This window comes from Natrix helvetica, assembly GCF_964273705.1.
Source record: "Natrix helvetica genome assembly, chromosome: 7".
In the NCBI taxonomy this organism is placed as follows: Eukaryota; Metazoa; Chordata; class Lepidosauria; order Squamata; family Natricidae; genus Natrix; species Natrix helvetica.
In genome coordinates, this window is record NC_138558.1 from 44,546,186 (window position 1) to 44,558,362 (window position 12,177).

The 12,177-nt window shown below is 39.6% G+C and overlaps 1 protein-coding gene across 1 annotated transcript in view; it reads left to right on the plus strand.

The window, feature by feature from the left end:
• The first annotated feature begins 8,213 nt into the window (after positions 1-8,213).
• Positions 8,214-12,177, plus strand: part of SORBS2 (sorbin and SH3 domain containing 2) — a 201,500-nt gene continuing 197,536 nt past the window's right edge. Inside the window, exon 1 of the mRNA XM_081959704.1 lies at positions 8,214-8,837. The gene's annotated coding sequence lies outside the window, so the exon portion shown is untranslated. The remainder of the gene's footprint in view (positions 8,838-12,177) is intronic.

Sequence of the window (12,177 nt, forward strand, 5' to 3'; positions counted from 1 at the left end):
GTTGTCTTTGGGGTAAAAATCTGTTGAACATAATTTAACTTGCTTCTGAGTAAATGTCAATATAATTGCTATATAATCTAGTCTTTGTGTTTTGGATTGCGCACCAACCATTGAAATGATGAATATTTTCATTATCTAAAACTGGATATTAACGTACTGTTTGCAAACAACCAAATTTTCTTTAAAAAGAAAGAAAAAGGGGAGGAAAAGAAAAGATTCCTCACAGCTTTAGACAGAAAACATGTCAAAAATTATGAATGGGATTCTCCTTTGAATCATGGCACACAGGCTCTGACCAGTTTGAATCCTTTCTTAGGACAATGTGGCAATTTTGTAGCCGACTCAAAAGTTGCCTGAATGTATTCATGTAGCAATTTCTACAATTTATTACTGACATGTAATTACTTTGCATCACGTACAAATACCACTCACTGCAATTAATTTAGAAACTGTACAGTATGCAGAAAGTGTCTATGGAGATTTTCAGTCATCCAGGTCACGGTTGTCTCAAAAGTGCTTTTTCAAAAGACAATTGGACTTTCTTTTTCCTTGAAGACATTTTCCCTCTCATTCAAGAAAATTCATCGGTTCTGACTGGATGGTGGATAGTTCTGACTAATCCTATGCAGAAAGTGTACTTCAGATCCTCATTTCCATCTCAGTATTTTCTACCACTGTGAATGAGACTGATTGTATAAAATTATGGAGCCACTGAACAACACGCTTCCCTGCATATTGGGGTGCATGTATCATAAAAGATAAATCATTACTATTTATTATTGAAGGAGTGCAGAAAAGAGCAGCAAAGATGATAAGGGGTCTAGAAGTGTTTCCATGGTTTGAGAAGCTGTCATGGAGAAAAAGGGGTCAACTATTCTCCAAAGCACCTGAGGATATGTTAAGAAGTAATTGGTGGAAGATCATTAATGAGAGAATTAATGAGAATTAAGAATTCTCCTTAGAATTAAGGACATATTGCCGGATATTGACAATGATTAATCAGTGGAATAGGTTGCTTCCAGAAGTTATGGGTGCTCCATTATTGACATTTGTCTGAAATAGTACTGGATATTTCCATTTGTCTGAAATAGTACTGGATCTCCTGCCATGGGTAGGTAGGTGGTTGAACTAGAACACCTCCAAGGTCCCTTCTGGCTCTATTATTCCATGTTCTGTGTATATTAAGCAGTATTTATAGGAATTAAGAACTTCGACTTGGACTGTAATGCAAATTCAAAACCCCATTGGGTAAGTTTTGGTCTGAACATTGTCTCTTAGTTCAATTTATCTCTCACAAGGTTGTGAAAATTAAACTGAGGGAGCTTCTATGCACACTACCTTAAGAAGCCAGAGAAACATATGATATAAATAAGAAATAAGTATTTCCTTCATTGAATTGGGAAGTATTTGCAATTAGTTTTTTTCCCCATTTTATCTTTACTATTACGTGAAGTAGATTCCACTTATGTGTAAATTATAGGACAGCACACTAAACTTTCATGGCTAAAGTTCCAATCCAAAATTGTCTCTTAAACAATGCAAAGTTTCTATTTTTCTATATAGTTTCTGAATATAAGTAGCATAAATTATTCCTACAATCATCTCTATGACAGTTTTATTGCAAATGTTGCCTATTTTTTTCATCTTTTTTTTAAACAAAGTTTTATTGGTTTTTTTTTAAATTTACAAGGGAAAAGGTAGTGGAAAAGGTATACAAATTTTGGCAGTTGCAAAGTGTGGTAGGCGCCCCCTCCCTCCATACTCATAGTATACATCTAAGTAAAAGTCATTAATACATAGTCATATATAGTCAGCATGTTAATTCCATTGGTACTTTCAATCAGTTTAATACATAGTAGTATATAGTCCGCATGTTAATTCCATTGGTACTTTCGATCAGTTTATGTCAAAAAGATTTTCTTATTCATTTTTGTGATCTGAGCTTTCTTGGTATTGCCCCATCTCTCCCCGCCGACAGAGCTCCGGCCCCTCCTGTGTCCTGCATATCTGTTGTAGGATCTTCTGTTTTTTCTAGGTGTGTTTTGTTTTTTTCCATAAAGGCCTGTGCCTCTATGGGTGTATTGATTCTAATTCTTGTCTCCTCCCAGAATATTAACATACCTTCAGGCATCAGCCATCTGAACCACACCCCCTTCTGGTATAATTTATTCGCCAATTGCGAATAATTTTTTCTTTTTTCCCTCACTTTCTTGGGGATCTGCTTCAGAATGGTTATTTCCCTATCTTGGTATGTCAAGGCTTGCCCCCTTTGTGCACCCAGAATTTCGTCTCTTGTGCTTTTTCTAAGGAATTTAATATGTACCTCCCTGGGTACGTTGTGTGTTCTAGCATAGGCTGAGTTCACTCTATAAACCAGATCTATCTCCCATCCCATCTGTTGTTTTTCTTTATGGATGTATTCAGCCAAGATATTTGTCATGATGTCCCTTATGTTTTCATCATCTGCTTCCATCACATTTTGAAATCTAAGGTAAAAGGACATTCTCTCAAACTCTGTTTTCATCTGTTGGGTATCAAGTTCTTTGTTTCCCTTCTGCACCCCCTCCACCCCCTCCCTCATCTCAGCCGCCCCACCCTCCAGAAGGTCCAATCTCTGTGAGTTCTTATAAATTTGGGCCTGATTCTCTTAATTTCCTCTTGTCCCTGTAAAAGTTGCTGAAGCATTTGTTGGAGGTCCATCTCTGTACTTTTAGGTTGCATCAGGTCTGTTATCTTTGATTGTGTAGCAGGGCTGGAAGTTGCTGATGTCGGGGCAGAGGTAGCAAAGCCAGGCTTTCCAGGAGGCGGTCTTTTAGGAGGCATTGTTTATAGAATAGAGAGTTCAGTCAGTGTAGAGAATGGACAGTCAGAGCGGCAGAGCAGCCAGAAGAGTCCAGGAGGCAGAAGGTCCAGGCAGAAGAGAATTTCTCTAATCACCCTGGCAGTAGAGCAAAGTTTTTCACTCCAGGGAGTTCAAAGAGTAGCAATCCACAAGAGATTTATCTGAGTATCACGGAGACAAAGACCGGAAGCCTGAATCTTTAAAGGTGGAGTCAGGTTTCACAGTTCATGAAGACAACGGAAGTGTGCCATCTTGCCCTGCCAGCTTCGGGTTTAGAGGCATAACAAAGTTTTCAAAGTTCCCAAAGTTTTCAGATCATCAGTATATTATGAGGTTAAGTTCAAAGAAAATCACTTTAAGAAAGGGTGTGGCATCATTGGTTGGCTCTCCCCCCTCCTCCTTCCCCTGGGGCTGAGAGCAAAATTGTTCCAAGCCGCCTGTCCGAGGGGGGGGAAATCCCCCTCCCTCCAGCCGCGCCTCTCAAGTCAGCCAAAAGAGAAAGTTTTAAACTGCTGGGAAATTCTTCAAATCAGTAAAGGAAGTGGAGGGGGGTCTGCGCCTCACCGCACAGCAGCTGCTTCCTTCTGCTTGCTCATTCTCCGCACAGCCTCTCAGCGAAGACACCACGCGTCCTCCGATCTGCTCCCCGGTGCCTTGGGCGAGGCGGGGGACCTCCCGCCAGCTGCCGCCGATCCAGGGATCCCCTGCAGTGCCGCCCCTCCGGCAGGATGCCTCTATGGGGCATCCTGTGCCCCCCAAGGAGTGGGGAATCCCACCGGGGAGCCGGAGCGAGCAAACACTTGCCCATCGCTGTCAGCCGCCGGAACCGGAAGTCTATTTTTTTCATCTTAAAGAACATTAAAAGTAGCCATGTCTAGGTTAGCCCTCATCCAAAAAGAAAAGGGTTTACCAGACAAAGGGATATATCATCACATCATCATCATCGTGTTTTTGTTATCTACCATAGCTTTTAACCATGTGATATTTGTTCACTTATGACATCATAAAACACGAACAAACATAAAACAAAGCATTCAAGTCTTGCCTGTCTTTTGTTCTTTAAACAAAGTACAATTAAAAGCCCAAGCTTGAAGATGGCAGGTGAGATCTTGCCGAAACGTTGCAAAGACAAATTCAATCTTACACGGGAAAAGACCCGAATACAACAAAACCAGCATACCTACACCCGTGAAAATCTATGAAAACAAATTATATATATATATATATATATATATATATATATATATATATATATATATATATATATATATATATATATATATATATATATATATATATATATATATATATATATACATACATACATACATACATACATACATACATACATACATACATACATACATATATATATATATATATATATATATAGCAAAATTCTCCACAAGCACAATATCAGGACAGCCTTCACCACTGACCAAAAAATAGCCAACATCTTAAGAAACCCCAAAGACAAAATCCAGCTAGAAAACCAAGGAGTCTACGAAATACCATGCAAAATCTGCCCAGCAATATACATAGGACAAACAAACAGGAGAATAAATGCATGCATCACAGAACACAAAAACGCAGTAAGAAAAAAAGAAAAAACTTCTTCCCTTTTCCAGCACCTTAAAGCTACAGGACATGAAATCAACTTTGAAGGAGCCAGGTTAATCTCCAAAACAGAACACCTCCACAAGAGAATAATCATGGAAGCCATCGAAATAGAGAAACACCCCCACAGCATGAACAAACGTGATGATACCTCCCGCCTACCAAACATCTGGAAACCAGCCCTAGCCAACAAACGAACACCACCCACCACCCAAGTCGTTACAATACAAAACAACAATGCACATACAGCCTGCACCAATCAGCACCAATCTACCAATCATGATACAACCACACAACCAATCATTCCACTTACTGAAACAAAGCCAGCACCCCATCCCCTCCCACCAAGACTTACAGAAAGACGGCAGCTCCGTTCCCATTTTAAGCCCACATTTTGAGCCCACGCTTGAAGATGGCAGGTGAGATCCTGCCGAAACGTTGCAAAGACAATCTCAACCTTACACGGGAAAAGACCCGAATACAACAAAACCATATATATATATATATATATATATATATATATATATATATATATATATATATATATATATATATATATATATATATATATATATATATATATATATATATATATATATATATATATAATCTGTTTGATAAGACTATAATATTTATTTTATTTAATAGCATCTATTTCCTAAAAATCAGTGATGGAGGAAGTGAGTGTGAAGATGGCTGAGTTTTCAGAAATGGATAAGCTGAGTTTGATTAAGAAGAGAATTACAACTACTTTTACAAAAGACTGGAAACCCTTAATGAACTTTTTGGTAAAAATGGATAAAATGAACTGATGATTTCTGGATTTGTGAATTTAAAAGATTTGTCTATGGTAAGAAAGGAACTATAATATGCATGGGAGGGAGGAGATAGTAATTGCTATGTGTGAATTACTGCGCAGAAGATTTAAAGTTGCTTCTTTAGATGTCTTTTCTTTTTTAATCCTTCATTTTTTTTCTTTTATTCTTTTACAATTTCTTTCTTTTTTTACTTCTTCCTTTATAATTCTGTGGTTCTCTTAAACTTTATAAAATATTTTAATAAATAATATTTTTAACAAAAAAATAAAAGCATCTACCGGTATTTCCTGCTGTTCATTTAAAGCTCACAATAGCTTATTTTTACCCAGAAATTAAAAAATGATGAAGTCACCTGCAGTCAACCTCAATTTTGACCCTACTTGTTTTTATTTAGCACAATGGGATTGTGTTATTTTTAGTCAGTATCTACATTATAAAAATGTTTGACATCACAAATAGAGAACATTTGCATTTTTGTCTAATCAGCAACAAATTTAACTTAAAACTTGCAAAACACCCTGCAAGACCTTTTTCATTTCACTTTTCAAATTACATAAGATAGCAGGACAACTGTTTTGGGATCTAAATTAAAGGGTCAGCTGCAAAGGCTGCACAATGTTGCTCTGCCTAGCTGGATGCAGACTTTCAGTACTCTAATACAGTGCTTCTCAACCTCAGCAACTTTCAGATACTGGCTGGAGAATTCTGGTAGTTGAAGTCCATACATCTTTAAGTTGGGTCAGTTGAGAAACATTGCTCCAATATCTTCTACAAATGTCCGCATTTCTCAGGTTTCTTACAAATATCTCCACTTTGCCTCAACATTTTGGCAGTGTTAGAGGTGGTTGTTATATATTTTTGTGGAAGAACCTGGCTTCCTACATAATACAGAATTATTTGTTCCTACCAAGGTTTCTTGAATTGTATGCAGTGCTTGTGTTCTCATATACCACTAAGCCATAAACTATGTTTTATGAATTACAGGTAATTCTTGACTTACAGCAGTTCATTTAGTGATGGAGCAAAACTCACTCAATTCTCACTTAGCAACTAAAATTTTGGACTCCATTGAGGTTGTAAGTCGAGGACTACATATACAATGTTGTATTTTATACTAACTGTGATGCCATTTGTCTAATGTATGTTGCTGGTCCAATCTCATTTGGAAATTATTGCCATTTTGGACTATGTCTACTCTCTGTGATGACTTATTAAAACCTTGCTAGGAAACAGTGGTGGCATTTAAAATATATTCTGATATATAGATCCAGCTATTGCAGAAAGAAAAAAAAATGAAGTTTTCTTTTAGGCTAGAAAACTTAGTATTAATTTCCTGAATGAATAAAGCCTTGTTCCTACAATTACAGCAAGTAACTTCTAAGTTAGGGCTGCTGGACAGCTCTTCCTTTTACCTTCCCTGCTAGCATGATTAGAATCAGGGAAGGGAGTTGTAGTACTGCACCGATTCAGCTTCCCTACTCATGCATACAGGTGCACTTCGATATAAACGATCAAAATGGCTTTCTAAATATTTTTCAAGCCACAGACCAGTTTTAGAGGAGAAAGGAACAGGGGAAAGGAAAAAAGAAAGAGAGATCATTCCATTGGTTTACACTGACTTTCCCTAACGGCGTTTTGTGCAGGCGAGACTATTGCCCGACTCTGCCCCGCTTTAAGAGCCAGCGAGACCAAGCGCGCGCCGCAGAAAAGGTCTGTGCGCGTTCTCCCCGCGTAACAATGAAGCCCAGCCGCATTTTACCTTCGCCGTTGACTGGAGCGGAGGGGGAGAAGCCGCACATGATCAACCATGCTCGGGAGATCTGTCCGTTGGTTGTTGCCATGACTACAGAAAGCTCACGGAACCCAATGAGCTGTCTACGGGAGAGCTGAAAGGACCAGCCATTTTGCTGGGGGTTGGGGGGGGGGGAGAGGTTAGGAGACTGTAGCATATTATGCTGTGTTTACCGCGCAGTAAACAGCCACACAAAAAAAGGGGGTGTGTGTTTGTGTGTATGTGATTTATTGTGTAGGAAGCTGAAGAAGAAAAAAGCCTCTCCGCGCCTCCTTAGTAGAGCGCGGAATGTCTCCAAGCTGCCATTTTGACAAGCGGGCTCTCGCTCACCGGGAGAAAGGGTGGAATGCAGCGTGATCCGCTTCTACGTCTCTCGGGCACTTCGCGTTTTGCAGGCTGGGGCGCGCGCGCTCCGAGGCGCATCTTGAGGGCAAAAAGGGGAGGGAGAGGCGGCGAGGCTCTTCCCCGCAATGTTCTCTCGAGCGGTCGCCCGTTGCCCCGCTAGCGTGAAGTGGTGACCCCCCCAAAGAAGGGTGTTGCCCTCCCCCTTCCTTCCCCCCCCCCACTCCGCATATTGATCTTGCCCGGGGCGACTGCTAAGTCGAGGAACAGCCACACCAGCGGCGGAGGGTAAGGCGAGCGAGCAGGTGTGCAATTCACGACGGGCTCTGCCTTGCAGGCTTGGGCGGGGGGCGGGGAGCCACTCAGGTTGGTGTGCACTTCCTATTTAACAGATTGCTGGGTTGGGAGCATCTGGCTGAGGATTGAGTGAAAGAAAGCCCGCTGCTGTTCATGCGCGTCTGAACCGCTCTGGGAGCAAGGTAAGCTTTTGTTTGGGTGCACGGACTGCTTGCCGCGAAAGAGCTCCTAGGTGGTGCTTGGGGGAAGTTTTTTTTTTTTTAACCCTTTCGTAACGATTTTCCATTCAGTTGCAGGGCAATTTTCTTCCCGGACGCTGAGCATGGGAATGCCCGCTTTCCATCAATTATTGTAAGCTAGGATTTGCTTTCTGAATCGGCTCTCGCCCGTTACATGTATCCTTCGTGTAGTGCGGCTTCTTCTCCTTCTTCTTCTAACTGTTCTCTGTACTTCGGGCGGGGGTGTGTGTCTGCGTTATCAATATTTCGAGGATTAGAGAGACCGTTCAAAATCTGTCACCGAGTCTTTGCCTCCTTCCTTATTGACATTTTGTCCAGCTTTGAGGTGGCGGAGGTTGTTATAACAGGGGATTGAAGGCACACCGCAACCCTCCTTCACTATTGCTCCGGTATTGTATTGTTACCATAAGTAGGTCATAAGAGAAAGCCCTGTTTGCACTAGTTTCCTGGACAAGGTGCCCCCATTGCTTTGTTTGATTAGTTTCTGATGCCAGTGCTGTTAAGAGGTGTGTAAGTGGGAGAAGCCTTCACACCTTTCCAGAGAGCACCCACCTACCAAATTCATCTCAGGATGCATAATGCAGCACTTGTGTATCTCAGTTTGGAGTTGGATTGAAAGAAAAGGAAGCCACCGTGCCACATAATAAATTCAGCCACATGTTAAACTCCTTTGAAACCTATCTCGGATGGCAGAGTGTCTATCAAGAGCAGTGAGGGACAAAGGAAATGAAACATAAGCATTAACAGAGCAGTCCAAAGGAAACGATTCTGGCATAGATCTAGTGTTACAGTACTTCTGTAGGCTTCTAGTTCCTGAAGGAATTGTTCCCTGAAAACGTTCGTAAAGCAGACTCCTAATAATAATATTCTCTTAACAGAGCAGAGATCAGGTAATGGGTACTTCAAAGCACAAGATAAAAATGTTTGGTTTTCATTTATTTGGCAAAATGTCATCATTTTGGGCTGCTTGGAAAGAAAAGCTGGAATACATCCTCTCTTTTATTCTGGAGTCTCGTATCATTTGCCTTAAAAACCATGGGTAATTTTAACCATTAATAATAGATTAAACATTAAAAGCGGCTAAGCCTGTGTCAGTTGGTAAATTAGTAACGAAGGGGCCTGATGTGCTTATGAATGAAGCAAGCTGTAAGGGTGTCAAAGTCCAAATGATTTTCACATTTTATAGTATATTGAATACTTCTTATGCATATGAGTACTGACAGGTTGTTGTACACAAAATTGGATATTTGTTTTTCAAGTTCTTATCAAATGCATCCTCTGCCTCTAGTTCTATTAATTTCTTCCCAAGTTCTGAACTGAATCATTCTCTTGTTGCTTTTATTTGCTTTAAGGGTCTAAGTATGAGACTTTTCAAGTTTTTGCCTTCTGTTCCATGATGTGAAATTCTTTTTTGTAGCACACTTTTAGAAGTGTTAGCATATGTTAAGAAGTGGTAGGTTTATTTTTTACGAATAAGTAAAACATGTGGCACTCTCTCCATTAATATGTAAAGATGATAACAGTGTTTGCATGGGGATATTTTGATGATTTCTTAAGTTATGCAATGGCCTCAGACAGAATGAACATGTTTGAGTGTTAAGATTTTATCCACACAAGGAATAGGAAGCCTTGGGCTCCCCAGATACCTTTCCAATCATCTTTGCCAATTACCAGGGACTGTGTATACTATTGTCTTGACATATGAGGGTAATATCAGGTGTCTTCCTGATAGATTGGACTGGAGGTATTTAATGGGTGCACAATAATCCAATATTCCAATAACTGCAGTATATCAAATTCAAATCCTATATAAAAGAAATTCAGGGTTCAATTTTTGCAACATATTCTCCTACCCAAGCTATAAAAAAGATTTGATGACACCTTCCTTTGGATGGAAGGCCAAGTAATGTTCAGATCTGTTATAAGGATTTCTTCTGTGCCAGAATTAACTCTCAAAAATATAAAATTGCTTAGTCCTATTCTACATTTCTGGATTCTTGGAGGACCATATTTTCTCCAGAGATTAATTTATGCATTCATTTACATTATGTTACTTTCTGGGGTCCATTTGCCATCATTGTGGGAGATCTCTTTGGTATGTCAAATAACTTAGAGGCAGATACATGATATAATTCTTCTTCTCCAAATTATCATGCCATTATGACAGAGTTGAGGAGGATCACCCTCATTTTCTATTGAATTTTTTAACAATACAGATACCAATTGCTGCTTTTGACCCACACTGCCTTCAGAACAAAAGGAATGGGAACAAATTGTTGGATGCAATAGATCAGGAATCTGTTAATTTGGCTAACTGAAAGGTGGTACCGGACTTTTTTTGCCACTATAGATTAATATATAATAATCTTGGATGCAACACAGTTCAGTGAAATGTGACTAGAGAGTAAAAAGAGAAGGAATGATTCTGCTATCCTTATTTTATATTTTGTTTTATGTGTAGAAGATGAAAGATGCAGTCCTGGCTTCTGCATGCAATGACCTGCCTAGTGATCAAATTATCTTATGACTAGATACTTCTAATTGCATGCAATATTGCTATACAGTGGTCATTGACGTACAATAGTTCAGCATTTCTGTGTCTGTTACTGAGTTGACGTAGGAGGAAAGGGGGGAGAGTTTAGTAACCATTTAGTAACCATTCAAAGTTTTAACCCCACTGAAAATAGTGTCCCATGACCATTTTTCACATTTGTAACTGTTGCAGCATCCCCCTAGTCATGTGATCAAAATCCAACCACTTGGCAACTAACTCGTATTTATGACGTTTGCAGTGTCCTGGGTCATGTGATCATCTTTAATGACCTCCTGTCAAGCAAAGTCAATGTGGAAGCCAGATTCACTTAACAACTATATTACTAACTTAACAACTACAATGATTCACTTAACACCTGTGTCAAAAAAGGTCATAAAATGGGGCAAAGCTCAATTAACAACTGTCTTACTTAGCAACAGAAATTTTGAGCTCAATTGTGGTCATACGTCAAGGACAACCTGTATATTGTTTCCATGGACAGGCAACTTTCATTTCAAGGCAATTGTTCTCTGAAATGGAGAAACAATAAAACAAAAATAAAACAAGTAGCTGGCCTTTGTATGTGAATTCATCTTATTTTTTTAATCTGTAGCTCTCTTGGAACAAAATAATTCCAGTTGGTTTATTGTTTTTTCACTTTGGTAAATTTTGGCCATGTTTGTTTCATCTTGGCTCCAACACAAGGGAAGAGTTAGAAGGGGAGGAAAATGGAATTTGTCAGCAAACAATCAAAACAACTCCTGCATTTTAGACTGGAATCCGCAGAGTTAGAAACCAAAAGTATCCTATTTCCCTAGTGTTATATATTTATGTGTGACGTTTCTATATAAATACATAAATACAAACTTCCAGATTAATACTGTCCCATCAGATTTAATGAGCTGTACCTCCAGAGCTCGGTGGTTAAGATATTGGGTTGTCAAACAGCAAGCCTGCATTTGAGACCCTAGTGCTGCTGTAAGATGGCGTGAGATCCCATCATTTGCTCCAGCTTCTGCTAAGAACATGAAAATGGCCCCCAACTGGGCATCCCCCTGGGAAAGGCGATTCACCAGCCAATCCTTTCAACCCAGAAGTGCTTTGATGCTTCCAAAATGAGTGCAATCATGATGGCTATCTTCAGTATATCTGTCATTGTAGGGCCAAGGACTAGTAGATTGGAATTGTCTAGATATGGTCAACAGATTTTAGCACTTACATTCTACCTTATATCTTAGAACATCAAGGAATATAATTCACCACATCCATAAGTTCCTCAATATTCAAAACTGGGAGGTTCTTGGCCATCTGTGCAGTACTTAGTTGTAGTTGTAATCAAATGCACAATCCACTAAGAATAACTTGCACCGTGTTTCCCTGAAAATAAGACAGGTTCTTATTTTATTTTGACCCTGAAATAAGCGCTTGGCCTTATTTTTATTACTTTTGAGGTGTAGGAGGCGGAGAGCATGGTCACCTCATGGCTGCTGCTGTGTTGCAATATTTTCGTCGAGGGTTTATTTTAATTCATGCGCTCAAAAGCTCAATTGGGCTTATTATCCGGGAAGGTCTTATTTTCAGGGAAACGGGGTAGGAAACCAATTTTCTGAGTCAGGCTTAATAGCAATCTTCCACATGGCCTGGCAGAACCAAAGTAGATTATCAGCTTACTTATATGTACACTTTGATAAGTTCCT